Genomic DNA, 22440 nt, shown 5'->3' on the forward strand with positions numbered 1-22440 from the left:
GTTTTACCCACATCTCTGTTCAGCTCTGCCCATGCCAAACCAATTACAGCCCAACAGTCAACTTCAGAGCCACAGGCAACACAACACAGACCTCAAACCCTTCAGAGAGAGAGCAAGAGTGAGCGAGCGAGCGAGAGAGCGAGAGCGAGAGCGAGAGAGAGAGAGAGAGAGAGAGAGAGAGAGAGAGAGAGAGAGGGGGGTAGAGCAAAAAAAGGCAAATGAGGAAAAAAGGAAGAGGGAATACAAACAAAACAGGGAATAAAGTGAGAAATAAACAGACAAGGAAAGCAGAGAGGAAAGATATAGAGGAAAAAATGAGAGTGAGGGAAACAGACAAAAGCAAAAGAGGGAGGGAGAGAATAAGGAAAGAGAGAAGGCAAAGGAATGAAGTACAGAGACAGAGATAAGCAGACAAAACAGAATGAAAGGAGAAAGAGAAGAGAGAAGCAAGAATGAAGGATAGTGAAAAAGAAAATGAGAGAGAATAAGGAGAGAAAGACAGATGAAGAGGAAGAAAGAGAAAAAAAAGAAAAAACAGACAAAACAAGAGATTGAGAGTATGGAAAAGAATGAGGGATAGAGAGAGAAAGAAATAAAGAGGAGTAAGAGAGAGAAACAGGCAGAGAAAACAGAATGAAAGGCAAAAAACAGACAGATAAGAGAGATGGAAGCAAGGACGAAAGACAGCATAACACGAGAGAATAAGAGAAGACAAAGAAAGGAGAAGATAAATAAGAGAGAAGAGAAACAGAAAGAGGAGTGAAAGAAAGGAGGAAGAAAAGACAAAAAAAAAATCAGAGAGCAAGAGAGAGAGAGAAGGCAAAGGCAGAGAGAGGAGCGAGAAACAAAATAAAAAAAGGGAAAGAGGACAAAAAAGACAAAGAAACAAAGAGATGGAATGAGAAAGAAGGCAATGAGAGAGAGAGAGACAGAGAGAGAGAGAGAGAGAGAGAGAGAGAGAGAGAGAGAGAGAGAGAGAGAGATAGATATCGGGAGAGAGACAGAGAAATAGAGAGCAAGAGAGATATAAAGAGATAGAGATAGGGAGAGACAGAGAGAGAGAAAGAGAAAGACAAAGACTGAGAGACAGAGAGACAGAAGGAGAGAGAGAGACAAGAAGGGAGGATTCCTGTTTGCTGGTCTACAGCTGGCCATAAAAACTCCTGCGCCCACTCCTTCAGCTGGAATGACAGTTGACATGGAAAAGGCGGAATATACGCAGAGGGTCAACAGATTTATGGGCAACACGCTCGGCACAATCACAAATAAAAATCTGACTCAAATATAAAGCCCAGCAATGAGTTAACAAGCGACAGGGAGAAAATTGGAAAATGTCAAACAAGGTGGAGCAGATGAATGAATTTGTCCGTGTGTGTGTGTGTGTGTGTGTGTGTGTGTGTGTGTGTGTGTGTGTGAGGGAGAAACTCATTCTCACCCACAAGCACATCTACACACACACAATCACACACACACGTACAAAGACTGCGGGAAGCTAGACAGAGAGATAACGAGATGGAGCTGGATGGACGTTTCTCTGTGTGCAGCAGCCCTTAAAACACTACAGCAGCAGGACAACAAAGAACGAGACACAGAAGGAGAAAAAGAGAACAGAGAGACAGGGAGAGGGGGACAGGGACTGATGGAGAGAGTGATACAGAGTAAGTGGAAGATATGAGAGTGACGGAGACAGTGAGAACTTACGCAAGAGAGGGTGCAAGAAGAGAAAGTGACAGCAGGAAACAGACAGAGTGGAAAAATGGGTGAGTGAGCATGACAGAGTGAAGGAAAGTGTAGGAGAGAGAGAGAGAGAGAGTGCAATAGTGTCAGGGACTGGCTGTCCTGTGGCAGGCTGGAATAAAGTGTCCGCGTGTGAGGCTGAAGGCTCCCCGGGGCTGTGGCTGATTAATTGAGCTGTCCGGCCCCTCTGATAGCGGCTACTTTACCCAGACCTCCTGGGAAACTCACCCACATCCCTTTCCCTCCTGTCCACATGCCAAAAAAAAAAAAAAAAAAAACTCTCACTTTTGCCTGCTGGTCATTCTGGCTAAAATTAGAGACTTCACTCCCACTTCTCACTTTCGCTTATTACACTCTCTCTCTCTCTCTCTCTCTAACGCAGTCTTTTTCCCTCTGTTCTCTCTCTTTTTCCTTCTCTTTCTCTCTTTCACATTTTCCCTTCTCTTTCAAGCTTTCATTCTTTCATTTGTCTCTCGCTCGCTCTGTATTTCTCTCACCATCTCTCACTCACTCTCATTCATTTTCTCTCCTCTCATTCTGTCTCCAACTCTTGCTCGCTCTCGCCTTTGTCTCTCACAAGCTCTCTCTCTCTCTCTCTCTCTCTCTCTCTCTCTCACAATGCCTAGGTCTCTCGCTCTTTCCCTTCCACTTTCTCTGTTTCCTTCTTTCTGTCTCTCTCTTTCTGACATTGTCTCTGTTTCTCTCTCTTTTTCTCCATCTTTTTTTCTCTTCTTCCTGTGTCTCACTTATTTACTCTCTCTCTCTCTCACACACAATGTCCCTAAGTCTCTCAATCAGTCTCTCCTGCATCATGCTCTCTCTTCCACTTTTTCTCTCTCTCTCTCTCTCTCTCTCTCTCTCTCTCTCTCTCTCTCTGTGTCTCACTCAATCTCTCTTCATCTCTCTTGCACTTTCTCCTTCTTGTTGTCTCTCACTCAGTCTATGTCTCTCTTTCTGATGTCTCCATCTCCCTCTCTCTTTCTCTTACACACACTCTCTTTTGCTCATTCTCTCTTTTCCTCCATCTTTTTTTCTCTTCTTCCTGCCTCACTCATTTACTCTCTCTCACACAATGTCCCTAAGTCTCTCAATCAGTCTCTCCTGCATCTTGCTCTCTCTCTCTCTCTCTGTGTCTCACTCAATCTCTCTTCGTCTCTCTTGCGCTCTCAGTCTTGTTGTCTCTCACTCAGTCTGTCTCTCTCTTTCAGACATTGTGTGTCTCTTTTGTTCACACTCTCTTTTTCTCCATCTCTTTTCCTTCTCTCGCTCTCTCTCTCTGCAATGTTACATCAGTATCAGCTTCACCTTGCCAGGGGACTTTAATGATCGGCGTCAGGACACACAAACAGCGGGCACCTCAGCACGAAGCCCCTCTGTGTCCACACCTCAATCACTCACAGGTGTGTGTGTGTGTGGGAGGCCGGACAGGGGTTACCGGTGGCAGGCTAAGATGAAGCACTACTGTCTCAGGTAAATGGCCACAGAAGGCAGAATGCTGCAGTGTTGACTTTGGGCAAAGCTCGGCTGTTTCATCACCCCTGGACTAACGCTGCAGCTGGAGCGCTCCCCCTCCCTGACTTTCATTACTGCGCTCTGAAAGAGAGAGCTCACCGGTCCAGAACAGCCCAGAGAGGCATTAGACCTGATCTATTACAGAGGAGATTAATACACTCTTTACAAATAAATCAAGCAGGGCTGGGTGGAATAATATAAATACTGCAGCATTTGTTTTTATAGTTATTCATTTCTCCATTAGGCATTTGGAAGCTTTGCCATTTTAAGCCACAGAAATTGCTGCCTAGACTACAATACAGTTCACCAGTAAAAGCCCTCAGCATCGTAATGGTGGCATAAGTGAAAGACAAATAACCTGCTTTCAGTCAACACTGCCTCCAACTCAGCTCCGTTTCTGCTTCAGGAGTCAGGTAAGTGCACTAGCACTGCTGCTACACCAGTACCAAAATGTTGTAGCATAATTATACACACCCCACTGGGCGAAACAGCCAATGTAGCTTTTCAATTTTATTTGACTTTACCTGATGTTAATACTTCAGCACCTTAAAAATTTAAAACAGCATTTATTTTAATAAAAAAAAAAAAAAAAAGGTAACAAATATTTCAAATATTTTAATTTAATAAAATAAATTAAGGCAACTGAGATATTTAAAAGGAAAATGTATTAAATTATAAAAATTAAATGGAAATTTTTTTATCATTTAAAATTCATTTTTCTATTTAAAAAAACAACTTTAAAGCATTTGAAAATGTAAAAGCCCCCTCCCCACCCCCGTTTAATAGGTTTTTTTTGAGGGGGTGGGGTGCAAATAATGTTCATTTTGCATGTTTGGCTTATAGAAAGTACCAGAAATATGCCAATGTGTATCATTTGTTCACTTACTCCACACAGTGTGACCTGCAGACAAAAAAAGACTAATGAAAATCAGCTAAGAGTATCAACCATCAGTCAATTTGGCTGGAAACTGGAATCAGCGTGCATCCCTATTTAGAATCCTACAGAACGTGGGAGTGCTTGATTTGACTGAAGCTCCACTCAAACGCAAGTGAAAAGAAATGGATTCAGAAGGTCAGGGCTCGTGTTTTAGCCAGCCCAGCTGGCACTGACTGAAACATTCACCAGAATGGAAGCAAATCTGTTCTGTCAGAGACGACTACAAGCACTTCAGAAGCGCATGTAGCGTGAATCGGTTTCTGTGGCTTGAGAACGAGTATTGGGGTTCTCACTCAGAAACTGAGGCCTAGAAAACGCAGTTCAGCCCAGCCCTAAAATCTAAACAGCCTGTAATTACGTAACATGCTGCCTGGTTACTGACATCCCAGTCCAGACCAGTCATCCACTGTTCACTGCAACAACAGCGCATCTTAAACCTTCAACGAGTCATCAAACCTCTGACAATCTAGATTAGCTACACTCTTAAAAAAGATGGTTCTTCAAGGGTTCTTTAGTAAAGATAATGGTTCCATATAGAACCATGAACACTCTAAGAACCCTTTTCACAATCAAAGGGTTCTCTGTATCATGAAAGGGGTCTCCAGACTGATGGAGAATGTGCTCTAGATGGTTCTATACAGAACCTTTTTAAAAAGGGTTCTATAAAGCATACAAAAGGTTCTTCTATTGTAGCAAGCTTGAACCCTTTTCGAAAAGGTTCTACACAGAACCATCTACAGCTTACTCTCCATCATTCTTTATCATGCAAATAGTTCTTTGAGTGTTCATGGTTCTACATAGAGCCATTTATTTACTAAAGAACCTCTTTTTTAAGAGTGTGTTGTTCCATACAGATTAGCTACATTCTTAAAAAAAAAAAAAAAGAGGGTGCTTCAAGGGTTCTGTAGTAAAGAATAGTGGAAAATGTGCTGTAGATGGTTCTATAATGAACCATCTTGAAAAGGGTTCTATACAGCACAAAAAGAGTACTGTAACAAGCTTGAATGGTTTGAGTCCTATATAGAACCATGAACAGTCAAAAGAACCCTTTGCTTGATTTAAGGGTTCCCTGCATTATAACAGGGGTCTTCAGACAGAGAATGTGCTGCACATGGTTCTAAAAAAGAACCTTTTTGAAAATGGTTCTATACAGCATCCAAATGGGAATTGTAACATGCTTGAAACCTTCTGAGTGCTACATAGAACCCTTTTCAAAATGGTTCTACATTGAACCATGACCACTCAAAAAACCCTTTGCATGATTAAAGGGTTGTTTGCATCATAAAAGGGTTCTTCAGACTGATATAGAATGTGCTGCAGATGGTTCTAAAAAAAGAACCTTCTTTGAAAATGGTTCTATAAAAGCACCCAAAAGGGTTCTTCTATATTTTGCTTTCAAAAAAGTTCTATATAGAACCATCTATAGCACATTCATGTGCACAGGACGGTCATTGGACTCCCACGAGAAGTGAAGCAGGCTTTAAAGGGAACCCTGTTTAGACTAGTACGTGCCTTAAAAGACTGTACAAGTCCAACACTATTAAAATAATGTGCACACATTAAATGGAACTGTGTTATTATAACATGAGAAATAATGACAGGACACCGCTCTTCTTCACCACTGTTGGAAAGGCTGAAGTGTTATAATTGAGCTAGAACAGATATTGACCTCTGTTTCCTCACTTAATGGATGGATGGATGGATGGATGGATGGATGGATGGATATTGACCCTGGAGGGAAATTGCGGATATTGTCAGGGGAGCACGCGAACGCAGTCCCCCACTACCAGAAATTATACAGTCAAGATTCCCGTCTTTGGGGAATTCGCAAGGGTCAGCACCACCAAAGTGCAATGGCAGAGCCTCGCCCTGGGTGAACCACCTTCGTGATCATGGTATCGCCCCTGCCAAGTAACTATGCCACAACAAAAACGGGAGCCTCCTGGAAACCTATTTAGTCTGATTTTAATGATAAATAAAGCATTTTGGACATGAACACAGTCAGGGATCTCTTCAAAAACAGCACTTCGAGTGACTTTTCTCCATCCGAGACACTGCCAAAGCCTTTCCCCAGCAGGTTGATACTGCCTTGATGGTAAGAAGGAGGCTTCTGGAGCAAGACTGGCAGTCAAACAGGGCGCCTTCTCTTGGAGACTGGCACTTCTTATTAGGCAGAGTGGCAGCCTATTAATGATGGCCCTTACAGACTAATTACATTCTGACTTGTATATAAAAAAAAAAAATTGTTCAAATACCTCAGCTATATTAAAAGCCCCTTAGGATGAGCTGGGACCCCTCTACCCTTCTTTCCATCCACTGGTATATTATGATGTTTGTCTCCTCTGCTGAATATTCATCAGTTGAAAAAGCAGCTTTAGATACAGACGCTGATCTAGGCTCAGTTTGAACTTCTCCATCTTACATAGAGCCCAGCACTGCCTATTTAGTTGGTCTTCAACTTAGCAGGTTACTTGTATAATCCATTAATATCTCAACTATCATTCAAATGAACTAACTGAACCTTGATGCCTTCTGTGATTTCCTCTTTCCTGCCACTTTAAACACACCACTCAACACACACTTTAAACACAACACACACTAACCAGAAGACTAGTGAGAGAAGCAGTAGCAACCTGAAGCAAACTTCAAGCAAGTCACCCACCCACACTGTCCTGGTGATATTAACCAGTAGACTAGTGAGAAGTAGGTGTGCTAGCGACCAGAAGGCTGTGGGATCAAATCCCAGTAATTTCAAGAAAGACACCCAACCCACACTGCTCTGGTGATGCTACACTGCTAGAAACAAAGGTTCTGTGCAGGGTTATTTGCCGTTCATCATGGCACAAACAATGTAAGTGTTCCCTCAAAAGGTACAACAGTGGTTTTAAGGTCCCATTGTGTACTTAAAATTTTTTTTTTCCAGGTGAAAAGTTCATATTTGTACCTTTTCATATCCTGATGTTTTTAAACAGAACAGTAAAATAAAAAGCCTGGAGACAAGACGGGGTGTGTGGAGTCAGTACAGCTTAGTAAATATCATTTCAGTGGATTATGATACAATTATGTTCCCTGAATAAAGATACGGAGATACACCCTTGAAGGTACCACCCCAGAGACAAGAGGGGAACTGCCCCAGTTTCAGTTGAGAGTGTAGGCTTGATAAAATACATAACTAGAATTGAAAGTACAATTAGTTATCACTTCATTTAACTTTTAATTAGATTATTTAGTTTTTAACTAGTTTCCCATACATTAATTTGGCCCGTCGACAGGTCCAGACTTACTCAGTTACTCTCAGTACTACAGACTTTGCATAGCAGTTTCATAGTAGTTGAATAATTCATCAAAGTTACTGTATAATAAGCTTTGGGACTATGTCTAATGACTGAATAAGAATATGATCTAAAGGATTACACATAAATGTAAAGTATGTGTGTTTCTAAGACAAATGCAACCAGTGAAACTGATGTCAAAACAGTGCTACACAGGCCGTGCAGTCCCTCTGGGGGTAAGGGGAACATAAATTAAGCTTAATTTATCTTACTGTATATTATAATCACTCCTATAGAGAGAAAAAGTGTAATTACATTTTAGATAAAACCAGAGTTGAGTTTTTCCATCTATGGTGGATTTGAGCCCACAGTCACAGGTGTGTAAAGCCACGCAACTACTCACTACACTATTTAATCACTGTCGTGTGGACTCCCCACATCTGTGGAGACTCAGCTTGGACTCTCTCCAGCTTCTCCCATGTACACACCCGCAAATCAAGTGCCTCATATATACCCCTTTGTTTGACCTCTGGTTTTGTGAAGTCTCTGTGTTGTTGACCGGAGTTTCTCAGCCTGTTCCTCTCACATTGTTTTCCTGTTTTTGACCCTTAAATTGCCCTCCTGGTTTAGTGAACATGGATCTGCCTTTGCTATTGCCTGCGTGTGTTTTGACCCCTGGCTGTTATGTGGATTCTGAGTAATAGGATGCCCCTAATAAAGCCTCTTTGCAACCTACTGCAGTCTCTACTTTACACTCACTATGTAGCATTTAGTCATACCTCCATTTAAATGCTCCACATATGAATCTTTGTTGTTATAATATTAAATTGTTGTAAAATTGTTGAAAAATTAACACTTGCTGCTTAATTGACTGACTTAAAAATAACCACATTATGGAATGAGATGCTTTCTTAAAGAGACTATTTCACTGGTGGGATTTCCAGACCTGTGGTGATGCACAACAGGCCAGAGTTACTGAGGAGAATCACAAGTGGTAAGTACTGTACTGCAGCAGATGGGGCGCTCAAGGGCGCTGAATCTTGTAGAACCCAGCCGACCCAAGAGCCCTATGGCCTTGTACAGTATGAGGGCAAAGGCAAAAGGGTTTAAGCTCCCCCGGGGTCTATCTGTGCACATGTATGGTACTTTGCAAACATTTTAGCCAACTGAAAAATATGCTTTAAAAGCAATTTTGTTTATGGAAAAAAACAAAAAAAAAACCAAACACTAATTATGTACGTCACTGGTTTCATTTAACCATTTCCAAACCTCTCCTTTACACTGTCCAGTGTATCACTTGTTGATATTATCCAATACCTCATCTGGCTAATCAATCCTCCATTAAAATAAAATCAGATGTGCTTATGATGGAATTTATTAAACCCATGTGAGGGCTGGAGGCATCCAGGCGACATCTGGAACCAAACCTCGGTTCTTTTAACTGGCTCAAAAAACTGCAGCTACATTTTTGAAATGCTCTCAATAAGTCGTCTTCAGCAACAGCAAGTGCCTCACACTGCTGCAGTGAATGATCAAACTGCATCACTGCAAAAGGGTGGCTGATTTTCTAAAATAGAAGAACACCGGGGTAAAATGTCAGGTGTTGTTTCATAGTTAGTCTTCAGTGTTATTCTGAAAGGACAAAAATGAGGAAACACTTGTACGCACAGGTTACTGTACTGCCTTGGGTTCACTATATGACATTTGAAGTCTGAACATATAAAAGACTCGGTACCTTACACTATCTGACTGGTTTTGGCAGATATTTTGGAGGTGACTGAAATATTGGGGATCATACATTAAACGATTAGGGATCAAACCCTACTTAACTTTTCAGCTGCAGCTGAAACGGAATCAGACTCCGCGCAGACTCCGATGTTCTCCTGCTACTAGGAGACCCAAATACTGTTTGTCATTTGCGCTAATGCAATAAAGCAACAAGACACCATGTTTAAGTGAGGATCATGGAGTTAAAAATGTCATCTGTTGGTATTTTTCATAGTTTTAAAGGTGCATAAACTCGACTGAGCCTTAAACTCAGCTCATTAAAAAGTTTTGCTCCACATGAGTGACTTTTCCCAATTTGACTGCTTACATGCTGTACTTTGTTCGTTTATGCTCTCAGTTTTCATTGGTTGTTGCAGGAATCCGTTCAGATTGAGTCATACTTACACTAGACTACACTGTGAGTCAGGTGGAAAAATATCAAACGTTTGATAAACTCCAACTGGTCTGAAACGTGACTGGGAGGCCAAAACTCTGAGTCTGCGTCCCTAACACATGACTCCATTCTTTCTCCGACGGTCAACTCCAAATGACCCAAACATCTGCAAACTCAAGCCAACCAGCACAGACTCAGCTGGACTGAGAATCAGGGCTAAAATCAGGATGAAAGTCATGTAGCGTAACCCCGACACAAATGTTAAAATATGCAACACAAGGTGGTGGAGAGAGCGAGATAGTGAGAGAGAGCGCAAGACAGCGAGAGCAAGAGAGGGAGCGAGAGCAAGAGAGCGAGAGCGAGAGAGCGAGCGAGCGAGAGAGAGCGAGAGAGAGACAGGTCAGTAAAGAAAACACAGGGCTAATTAAAACAAACGGCACCGTATGAACTGTCCACTCCGGCACGCCCTGTGTTTGACTGGTCTCCAGTTATTTATTCGTCTGCACGCCTTATCGGGTGAGCAAGATGAATCCAGAGCGGCATTCCGCTCGTCTCGGAGCAGTCAATATCGCTCAAAGCCCTGCTGTAATTACATGCAAATGCAGATTAGCTATGAATATTTTAAAAAGGATTACAGAAAGAAAGCGCAAGAAACACTGAGAAACTGCTCTTTCAGCACCCTCCCAACAAGAGAGCGAGAGACAGCGAGACAGAGAGAGAGCAAGAGAGAGAGAAAATAAATAAATAAACCAACATGAAACGCTCCAGAGGAGGAGGGGTAGGAGGGGCCCTGCTTTTATATCCCAGTTTTCTGGGCTGTTATTATTCTTTTATTTGTTAACTCTATTATTCAGGAGCAAAGAAGAGACAGAGAAAAAAGGCAGAACAAAAAAGAAGAGTAAAACAGCTCACTCGGTTGTCAACGACTTCAGAGAGGAGAAGAAGAAGAAGGGAAGGAGCGGAAAATTAGGGAGACGCAATTAACGAACTTTTAATTCTGTACATTGTGGTAATGAGTGCATCTTAGTGAAGATTAGGCCTGTGGGCATTGTCATAGTAATTCCCCTCTATTGTGGCACGCACAAAGAGAGGGATGAAAGTGGCGGAATGAAAGAATGTAGCAGACGGAGAGAGAGGGAGGCAGAAGCCAGAGGAGTCATAAAACTCCGTATTAGACAAGTGACGCTGTCAATCACATGTTTCTCTCTCTCTCGCACGGAGGACAAATCCTCAGCATGGCACTCGGCGAAAGCTCCGGCGCTGGTTTTTTAATTGTAGCCTGACAAAGGCTGTCTCTAATTTGTGAGCGAGGCACAAAAGCAGCTCTCAGACATCATACTTACGGACGGCTGAGCGCCTCATGTACGTCTGAATAGCACTTTGTAAGATGAGTCACAGGCCAGCGTGCTCGGAATGACTGCGCCGTCACTTTTTTTCTCCCTGCAGAAGGTGGGAGCGCTAGCCGGAGTCGAAACAATAGCTGACGGGTGTTCGGTGTTGATTGGCACAGAGTGCTGTTTGTTGCCCGTGCGTCTGTCACTCTCTCTTCCTCTGTCAGTCAGCATGAGGACTGCATTATTACAAAACATGTCTGTTTATCTCCACCGTACTGTAGCAAACACGCTCAACCGAAGTGTGGAATATGCTGCTAACAAGCTTGCGTGGGGGAGAAGTTTGGTTTCTTTCTATGGATTTGGGTGTGTGAACCGTGATCTTGCAATACATATCAACACTGTCCAAAAGAAAAAAGTCCTGCCATTTTTGCAATTTTCAGTTTTCTGCATCGTTTGAGCTGGCAGTCGTGGTCTGGAGGTTAGGAAACCAGCCTTGTGGCCAGAAGGCTGCTGGATCAATCCCCTGAGCCGACAGTACGTGACTGAAGTGCCCTTAGGCAAGACACCTAACCCCCAACTGCTCCCTGGGCACTGTGGATAGGGCTACCCACCACTCTGGGTAAGTGTGCTGTCTGCCCTCTAGTGTGTGCACATTCACTAGTATGTATGAGGGTGTTTCACCGCTCAGATGGGTTAAATGTGGAGGTGAAATTCCCTGTTTTGTCAGCCACTACATCATAGCAGTCTGTTCCACAGTAAAGGATCTGTCCTATACAGCCTTGAAACGCAGCCTACATTCTGGGAAACTTTGAGGATGCAACTGATGTGTTCCACAGTTCTCTGCGCATAAACAACGCAAAGAGAGAAAGAAGCCATTGGAGCAAAACATGTTTTAAAATGTAAGCTGTTCACATCCTTAAATTCATCTTTATGACTTTATAAAGTGTAAAATGATTGAAGAATTATCCATAAATCCATATCATATTTTTATCAAAAGTATTGTATATATGTAGTTTATCATACTATATAAGTCTGTTGTTGTACCAGCTACCATAGCAACAAACACAATGCAACAAGCTCCATTTCCCTCACAAGTTTTGCGCCACAATTGCAAGAGGCAGGACCTTTCCTTACTGAAGTCACCACACAGCTTTGATAGGACTGTTCCATTTGTGTGACAAATAGGCTACTAAGGAGGAGTCCTTCTAGACTTAGAACACAGCTACTGTGTGAAAATATCATGATGAACAGACCAATAGATATGCACTTAAAATGTGTGACAAAATCTTTTTACATTAACTTACACTGAATGTAAAGATGGCTTCTGAAATCTCCTGTAAAGTTACTATTTTGGAGACACTTGTTTTTTTTTTTCTTCAGAAAGTGACTATGTTCTTTGCAAGCTTCAAAAAAAGCCTCAGATCTTAAAGTCCACATAACACTAAGAGATGCATGTTATAACTGAAGTTTGTGGGGAGGAACATGCCTGAAATCCCTCCTTCTTAAATTCTAACCCCTTTAAATTCACACCCTCACCTTCTGTTTCTGAGACAAAGGGTTCGCAATACTCACCAACACCTCATCTCTGGCATTTCCTCAGACCGACATAAGTCCTACTACAGCTATGAGGAGGGTCTGGCCTTCTAGTTAAGTTCTCAGAGTCCCCCCCCCTCCCTCAATCAGTCTTCTCATTCCACCACCACCATGTTGAAATCATGGTCTAATCGCACAAACCACTTTTAAATGATCCCATGCTCTTCAATGGGGAAACTTCAGTAGAATGCATTTGGCTGCTCTGGGCACCTGACTTGTGAAACTCTTGCAAGTTGAGGCAACAGTATCAATCTTAAAGCTGCACCATGTCCAGTTTGGGGATTTGGAGACCTCTCTGGTAGAAGCATGTAATTGCATGCAACATGCAGAAGATTATAGCATGGGTTCTCCTCCGAACCCCAAGCAGATAAACCTGATAATTGCAAGCAGACTGAAATTCAAAGTCAGACAATTCAAAGTCAACTCAGTCAAAACTTGGCGAAGGACGTGTTTTCTGAGGATGTGAGTGAATTATCTACTGTTGTCATCGGGTTTTCATCAGTATAATGTGATGTTTGAGACCTAAACATCAAGCTAGACCTTCTTGAGTGTGTGTGTGTGTGTGTGTGTGTGTGTGTGTGTGTGTGTGTGTGTGTGTGTGTGTGTGTGTGTGACGTTAATACATATAGACCTATAAATTGGTCCAACAATCTCCTCCTTACCCAGCCTGATACCTCTGACTTTAAAATTACCGTTTCAGGCTTTACAGGGTGAACTACAGAAGTACAAGCACATCACTTTTTAGTGTGTTTTATTCTGCTCCAGATTGCTAGCTAGCATGTTATCTGTTGCATTTATTAGTCAGTAAATGAGACCACACAGGCTGACTAACAGTCATAAGTTTTTTCCAATTCATTTTAAAGATGACTCTTAAATAGATACTGTTTCCTCTTTCACAGCCAGAACCCTGTTCAGGGTTGCCAGATTGGATTCCTGGTTTAGCACCATTATGCAACTTGCTATGAAAATATGTATTTACTATTTTTGTTGTTGATAGTACTAGTAGTACTAGTAGTAGTAGTAGTAGTAGTAGTAGCAGCAGCAGCAGTGTTGGTGGTAGTAGTAGTAGCAGCGGTGGCAGTGGTGGTGGTGGTAGTAGTATTAGCAGCAGCAGCGGTGGTAATAGTAGTAGCAGCAGCAGTGGTGGTACATTTACGGCATTTGGCTGACGCTCTTATCCAGGACGACTTACAATTTGATCATTTTACACAGGTAGGCCAAGGTGGTGTTAGAAGTCTTGCCCTTATTGGTATAGTGTAGGGTGCTTACCCTGGTCGGGGATTGAACCCCAGTCTACAGCGTAGAAGGCAAAGGTGGTAGTAGTAGTAGTAGTAGTAGTAGTAGTAGTAGTAACAAAGAAAATAATACTAAAAACAACAAAAAAGTCATTTATTATAATCCCATAACTTTCACATATACCAGATGATATTGATTAAAACATTTGAAAATATTAAATATTCAACGGCTGCTGTCCTAAACTGATGCTACCTTACACTGGACATATTATGAGAAGAACTAATTCACTGAAAAACACAATTTTGCTTGGAACAATTAAAAGAAAAGAGGAGGATGATCGGCTACAAGATGGATGAACATAAGCCAAGAGTTAAAATGGACTTGATACTGTTGTTTATTATTATTATTAATAATAATAATAATAATAATAATAATAATAATAATGATAAAGCCAGATACACAGGGCCTCTTCTGCAGCTTTTCTAACCTTCATAATGAATATGAAACCACTGGAGAGATGATCCTCAGTAAGCACTCTTACTGCAACCCTGAATACACGCAGCCACGTCCACTGCTTTTCTGACCTTCAGGATCCCCTCAGGCTAAGCTCTGAGAAAACTGATTTTCTGCATCAGCATATGGAATACATATGTGATCTCCTAAGCTGAGTGCTCTTTATCTAAGCATTATGAGCTCACGTCCCGTAAGCTCACGGCCGAGCTACAAATATGAAAATATAACAAGAAAACGTGTGGAATGCGAATGAGCAACAGAGCATGTATACAACTACGGAGGAGAACAAAACACAAGAAGGGGCAAAATATCATGCTCCTTTTCTTCCTCTCTCTCTCTCTCTCTCTCTCTCTCTCTCTCTCTCTCACACACTCACACACACACTTACCCCCTCACACTGCTGTGGGGCAACTCAGGCCTCCTTGGTTTTCAGGCGCTATTAAGACATTTCACACTTAGCATAAGCTATAATTGCAGCACAATGGCAGTCGGCACCTCCTGATGAAGAGCCATGTAATTGAAATCAGCACAGAGGGCAAAGAGAGGGGTGGGAAAGAGAGAAAGCAGAAAGAAGCAACAGAGCACAACAGGGGCGATGAAAGGACTGAGGTAGGCCCTGCAGTGAGGATCTCAACACTAAAAATGCTCTGATCAGACTGCACACAGAGAGAGAGAGAGAGAGAGAGAGAGAGAGAGAGAGAGAGAGAGAGAGAGAGAGAGAGAGAGAGAGAGAGAGAGAGAGAGAGAGAGAGAGAGAGAGAGAGAGAGACACACAAACACACGCACACACACACACACACAGACACAAAGAGAGAGAGACACAGACAGAGACAGAACAGAGAGAGAGAGACAGAGAGACAGGCAAAGAGAGACAGATAGAGAAAAGGAGAAAGAGAGAGAGAAAGACAGAGAGAGAAACAGAGAGAGACAGACAGACAGACAGAGACAGAGAGAGAGAAAAGGAGAGAGAAAAATAGAGAGAGAGACAGAGAGACAGAGACAGACAGACAGGCAGACAGATAGGGCAAAAAGAGACAGAGAGAGAGAGAGGGGCAGAAAGAAAGAAAGAAAGAAAGAAAGAAAGAAAGAAAGAAAGAGAGAGAGAGCGCATCAGACAGAATGAGAAAGAAAGCAAGAGAGAGATCAAAAAAATGAGAGTGCGAGAGACAGAAAAAGAGCGGGAAGGAAGAAGTGAAACAGTGAAAGGGAAACCACCAGAGAGAAAGCAAATGAGAAAGAGAAAAAGAAGGAAGAGAAGAACGAGAGGACAAATGTAAAAAAAAAAAAAAAAAAAAGAGAACAAATGAGAGCAAAAGAGAACAAAAAGGTGAAAGACTGAAATAGAAAAAAAAACTTCACAGAAAAAGAGAGAGAAAGCAAATGAGAGAGCTAGAGAGAAAAAGAAGGGAAGAGACAGAAAGAACAAATGAAAGAGAGAGGGAACATAAGACAGGCAGTGGGAATAAGAGAGAGCAAGAGATAGAGAGATAAAGAGAGAGCAAAAAATGAGAGAAAGACGGAAAGACTGAAAGAGAGAAATTGGCAAAAGAGAAAGAGTGAGTAAATCAAATGAAAGAGAAAGAAGGAAGGGAGTCAGAGAGAAAGCATGAGACAGGCCGTGAGAACGAGAGAAAGAGAGAAAGAGTTATAGACAGAGCAGTAGGGAAGCAGCGAAGGAGAGCGAGAAAGCTCCAGCTGGAGTGAGCCACTCGGAGCGGGGCAGAGAGCATGGCGCTGCTCAGGAACCCGCCTTCGCTTGGCAGCGGCGCCGGGCCAGCGGGAATCAAAGAGCGCTTTTCTTCCTATTGAGCAGCGCAGGCACAGGGGTCAGCCCGCCTTTCATGGGCCACAGTGGAGAAAAATGAATAAGCGGGCTTTGTGAGACGATGGCTTATTGCTGTGTGGGCAGGCGCATGTAACACCATCTCCTCGAGCTTTTGAAGGAATAAAGACGAGCGAGAGAGCGAGCCAGAGGAGCAGAGACGTTTCCCTTTCTTCGCCGGCCTGCCGTCTGAGCTGCGCCGCGTAAACATTTGGATGGACTGTGAACCCGAGATGAGTACGCATACAGGAAAATAAAATATCCAGTGTCATCCAGTCTAGTCCGTGGCATTGTGTGCCCTGCATACTCTCAAAAATAAAGGTGCAAGAAGACGTTCTTTGGAGCAATGCAAGACGCAGAAGAACATGTTTGGTTCCTTGAAGAACTTTCAACGTGTTTTTTTTTTTGTTTTTTTTCCCATCATTGCACCATTTATACATTTTTTTGTAAATAAATTATGCAAGTGTGTAGAACCTGTTTAAAGCTTTAAAGAAACTCCATATAATGTAAAGGTTCTACACCCATTAAAGAGCTTTCCCTCACATTCCTTTCATTACACTCAGGAACACTCGGCCAATCTTTACATTGACAACTGAGAACTTGACCTTTTTCAGTATATTATCCAGTCTAATTTCAATACAGGTGCTATTCTTAGCTTTAACTTTGATCATGTACACACATAATGCAGATCTGCATGTAATGCGTTGTCTTTTTTTTAAAAGGTGTAGTGTGGATGTTGGTTGTGTTGAACGTGGCACACAGTGATGAAACACTGACACTGTTCCTAATGCAGTTAACACAGCAAATACTTCTGACTCTGACTCTAACCACAGACTGAGGGAAGGATAATGAAGCAGAAGCTCGTAATTAAAGAGGATTTTCATCTATAATGTGTAAAACACAAATACAGTCTTTTATTTACTATTCAAAAACAACCAGTGAGTCTACGTGTCTTATCTACACACAAGTTTACACACACACACACACACACACACACACACACACACACACACACACACACACACACACACACACACACACATTTCTTACATACATATATAACTTGCTGTTCTCCAACAAGGAGCTTAACGGTAAGGTGGTGGTGGTGGTGTTACAGTTTGGTCAGGTGTGTCTAGTCAATACAAAACTGCCCTACACTTTGTGAATGGTACAGTGACCCAGTGGCCCAAACTACTGAATAACATCATTAATCCAGTCATTGTGCCTCTGCATGAACAACACAGGCCTAATTTCATCTTCATGGACGACGATGCTCCAGCTCATTGAAGTCACATCATTAGGGAACGGCTGCTGGAGACTGGGGTATCTCAAATGGAGTGGCCTGCACTTTCTCCAGACCTGAATCCCATAGGTTTTGCCGTGTAGAGGCTCGTAACTCTGTACCTCAGAACCTCAATGACCTGAGGGCCGCCCTTCAAGAAGAGTGGGATGCCACGCCACAGCAGACAATAATTCGACTTATGAACAGCATGAGATATCGTTGTCAAGATGTACTTGATTCTCAAGGGCAAGTGACAAGTTATTGAGACACTGACATTTTTTGTTGGGGTATACCCACCACTGCTGTTGGCTTTTGTTTCAATAAATTGTTTGAGATGAGGAAATCACCATCGCATGCTTCTACTCAAATGCCCTGCTTTCACGATATAATATCATTGTAGCATGAACTTTTACGTTTTCCATAAATTTCACCCGAAAGCCAAATATCCCTAACTTTTTGTGAGTAGTGCATGTTTCTGTGAGGCATTCAACTCTTCAGATGTCTGGTTCCTATCAACACCACTGTGACTCCGTACGTTTCTCTAGAACACAGTGCTTCACATCAAACTCACTCTAAATAAGTTTGTTTACAGCTTAACAATTTAATTAGGCAGAAAGTCTGAAAGAATCTGTGGAGTTTCCCTTCAAGAGCATGCAAAATGTAAAACTTTTGATTGCTTAAAGTCCCAGTGCACACAGTGTAAAATGTTAAAAATGTTAAACACCCCCAGCCTGCTGAAGCAAGACTAAGCACAACAGGGTGAGCAAGAAGAAATGAGTGAAACAGTCTCTACACATCACTGCTGTTGGAACAAAGCCATGTATCCCCATTTTCATCGTTTTCACTTTTTGACATAATTTGAAAATGCCCTTTGCCCTTTACATTGTGTGTAAATTTCATGATAAATAAACCAAAATAAACAACCCAAAATTACTTGAAAAGAAGTCTGGTTCCATTGACTTACATTAAAAGTAAAGTTGTTTTGTCCTTCTCCTGAAAAGTTACCATTTTGGAGATACCAGGTTTTGTTCCAACAACAGCAATATAAAGGCAATGTTGTAGACTTGAGTGCGTCCAAGGCTCCAAGAACATGATTCAGCTTTTACAATGCAACGTCTTAAAGAAGGTAAAGTTCTCATTCATTTTCCTGCTGAACATCCATCCACTCAACAATCAGTCTAACAAACAGGGATGAACTGGCTATAGCTATGCTTGCTAGGGTAGCTTTTGCTTGGTTGTCAGCTTTCTCTATGAGCTTCTACTTGAATACAGAATAAGCAGTTCTAACACAGCTCTGTGGGTGGAAGGTTCTCAAAATTGAGAATTTTGGCAGTTTCCATTTAGCGGACATTGGAAAGTTACTCACAGGACACACCTTATACATGCTATTGTGTGTCCACAAAAGCATGATTAAAAAAAAAAAAAAAAAAAAAAAAAAAAAAAAACAACAACATCTTTAAAGAGCCATTTATTTTCCATTCTGTAAATATGATGTGCAAGTTAAAGTAACCTCCACACTATATAAATGTATATCATCGCTGTCCAATGAAAAACAAGGATCTACAGGAGAAGGCAAAAACACTCTTACCTTTTAATGTAAGTCAATGTAATGAAATTGTGTGATTTTAGAGCATTTCTATTGGTCCATTCATCATAAAATTTTTACACAACGTAAAGGACAGCTGGCGTTTTGAAATGATGTAGAATCAACAAAAATCAACAAAAACGGAGATTACATGGTTTTCATTGGACAGCAATGATATATGAAATGTAAATATATATTTTATAAGATTTCTCTCCCCTTGAAAATCCCAGATCTGTGTAGAAACTTTCTTAAGAGAGTTTGTGTGAAGAGCTCTTTAGGATTCTATGACTGTGTCAAAGCACTCTGAGAGAAGACGATGGAGCCTTGATCTATCAAAAGCATGTTTGAAACCTGAGAAGAGAGGTGGGCACATATACACAAAGCAACCCAAACAGCGAGAGAGAAGAAAGGTCTTTAAAGAGATCGCATTAAACAACCACAGCCAGCGTTTCCAAACACATTCGTGCACTCAAACTCTGAACAGCAGTGGACGGTGTGGTCATTCAGACAATCACACACAGTGGCTCCACACTCACTGCAGGCTTTCAGCTTCATTACTGTGGCAAAAGCATTGTTCAGCCGAATAGGAGCTTAAAAAATCAGCCTGAAAGAGAGTTTAATTGCGGAACGATTCATTTTCATTGCTGACGACTCTCTCTACTCACCGACGGGGCTTAATCCGAGCTTAAGCTGATTAACACACTGATATTTGTGTTCGTCGCATTTCCAGCGGAGCGCCTAAATGTCACGGAGACAGCGACTGATTTGAATTCATGGCCCGACTGGAACGATAACATCATCTTTTCTGCTTAGCCGATATAGATTACTAATCCAAATTACAGCCACGCTGCCTGGGCTCTCTCACACAGGCAATTAGCTGTGGCTTTGCTCTGCCAGCGAGAGGAAAAGCTACAGATCAGACCTTTGAGCCTTCATCCTTTCCCTCATCATCAATATATCCAGCCCATTATCGCCCCAGGCTCAGTCAAAGATCTACCTGAGACAGAGAGCCAAGGACAAAAATGAGGAGACTGAATCAGGTGATTCATAATGCATAAACTATTGCTGCATCAGTGCTGAGGAAACATCTCCATCATCTCCAGCGATGCCTGAAATGCACTGATGAAAACACGCTAATGACCTGAACCCCATCTATTCTGTCTGTAGAGCAGATGATTCAGACTTATTAACTTTGCTACATTAGTTCGCATCTAATATCTGTTCATATCTCCATCTGTGTATCTACATCTTTGAAAATAAAGGTCCCAATTTTTTTTTACCATGAAAGAACTACTTTGGTTCCCTAGAAAGGTGTTTTTTCAGTGGTTCTTTGGAGAAATATTTTGGAAATGAAAGGTGAAGAGCCTTCACACTGTGTAAATGTTCTAGAAAGAACTGTTAAACTTACATAGAACTTCATATTACATTATAAGCACATTATGTTCTGTGTTTATGCCACAAATCTTTTTCAAACATGGTTCTTTAGGTAACCAAAAGTGGCTGTTCCTTGCCATCACCCTAAGAACCCCTTTATAGCTTCAACATCTTAAAAATACGGTTCCTAAATGGTTCCAGGGTGTTCGATTGGTACATTCTTAGCAAAAAGGGTGCTTATAACAATAGCAGAACCCTTGTTGGTGCTACATGCACACTTTAATAAATAATTGCCAAAAAACAACTATTCTTTTAAAAGGTTCTTTGCAGAAGCATTTTATTGTAAATGTAAATGAGCTGTGTTAAAGTTTAAAGAACCTCCACATAAATGTAAATTTTCAAATCGAGCTCAAAACTGGAGTCTGCTTTTTTGAGCGCTCACAGTCCGGTAAGCACTGCCTTTACTCAAGAACCGTTGAAGAACCCCCTTTTTAAAGGTGTGGAGAACCTTGACGTTGAGCTTTACACGTCCTCACACTGGCATGCCTCATTCAGAAAAATGACTTAAACATTCACCGAAAGGTTCTTTACTGAGCCAAAAGTGGTTCTTCCAGAGACAACTAGTGGATGTTCTCTACTCTCAGAACATTTAACTCAAAGAGGTGAGCACACACGTTCAAATCAGAGCAAATGCCAGAAGCACTGTGTTCAACAGCATCTGCACTGTTAGAAATAAAGGTCCAGTGCAGGTACATTTCCCATTCATCAAAGTACAAACAATATAAATGTTGCCTCAAAAGGTACAACAGGTCAGACTGTGAACCTTAAAGTTTGTCCAGGTGAAAAGTAGCTATTTGTATCTTTTCATAACCAAAGGTTTTAAATCAGAAGAGTAAAATAAGAAGCCTGGAGACCAGACCGGGGTGTGTGGAGTCAGTACAACTTAGAAAATTCGAGTTCAGTGGATTATGGTTCAGTTATGTTCCCTGACTAAAGGTACTGAGACGTACCCTTGAGAGAACCAGCTTAGTGACAGAAGGGGAACTGCCCCAGTGACAGTTTAGTACTTTCATTTTGAAGAGTGTATTCAGTACAATGTTCTTGGACTGGAAGCAAAAAGACTGGAAGTGAAGGTGGACCCTTTACAGCACAAAGCCATCAAAGAAACAGGTTTCTACAGCTCTCAGAATCCAACAATTATATAAACCATATAATAAAACAGCAGAAGTCATAAGAAACTCTTGTGGATTGCATGCTGAGTGGGGCTGCTAATAACTGTGTGCTCGCTTTTAACGGTGTCTCTCTGTCTGTGTCTCTCTCTCGATTCACCAGAGAGGATCTCCGGTTCCTACCACCACCATGTGGAGATTTAGTCCATTAGCCTATTGTACTGATTCACTTCAAAAAAAGAGTAATAACTATAATAACAATGTCTAAAATAACCCTGTTCTTATCATATTTTAATATGCAACAATATATTAAATTTTTCCCAAGACCAGAATCCACTTATGAGACACCTCCACCCAGCCTATAAACACAGAACAATAACATTTCCCATTATTATTATTATTATTATTATTATTATTATTATTATATCATCATCATCATCATCATCATCATCATCATCTGCTGAAATGAATTACAGCATCACAGCCCTTGAGGAAGCCAACCAATTAGAATGAATGTGAAGATTTGCATAAAGTGAAACTACATTACCCATAAAAATTCAACCAAAACAACGTCACACACACAAATAAAACGGGTAGTTCTGCTCCAAGCTACTTCCAGATACACTAAACTACAGGAAAGCCTTCCAGAAGTGAAGCTGCGAGCCAAGAAAACACCACAGACTGACAGCCTCCTGCGAGAGACGAGCTGAGAATGACAATACACGCGATACATGCGGTGACCACTCAGTGCCCATTTCACTCTGTAGCCTGACCACTGTCGCCACACGGGCAAGAAAAGGCACTTCCCCACCACCCCCCTCCATGCAGTTTGGACAACAGCAGAATGACCAGCTAACTCTATGAAGTGCATGTGCGCGTGCACGCGTCGGCTCACTCAGACGCCTCAGACGCT

At 41.7% G+C, this 22440-nt stretch overlaps 1 protein-coding gene and 1 non-coding gene across 5 annotated transcripts in view; both read right to left on the minus strand.

Annotated features, from left to right (window-relative positions):
* The window catches only part of LOC108433052 (receptor tyrosine-protein kinase erbB-4), a 629333-nt gene that overhangs the window by 606264 nt on the left and 629 nt on the right, over nt 1-22440 (minus strand). The window lies entirely within an intron of this gene.
* On the minus strand, nt 5942-6105 carry LOC119263644. Its single transcript, XR_005130426.1, has one exon. It is a non-coding gene; the product is annotated as a U1 spliceosomal RNA (small nuclear RNA).

The sequence above is a fragment of the Pygocentrus nattereri genome, chromosome 6 (assembly GCF_015220715.1).
Source record: "Pygocentrus nattereri isolate fPygNat1 chromosome 6, fPygNat1.pri, whole genome shotgun sequence".
Taxonomy (NCBI): Eukaryota; Metazoa; Chordata; class Actinopteri; order Characiformes; family Serrasalmidae; genus Pygocentrus; species Pygocentrus nattereri.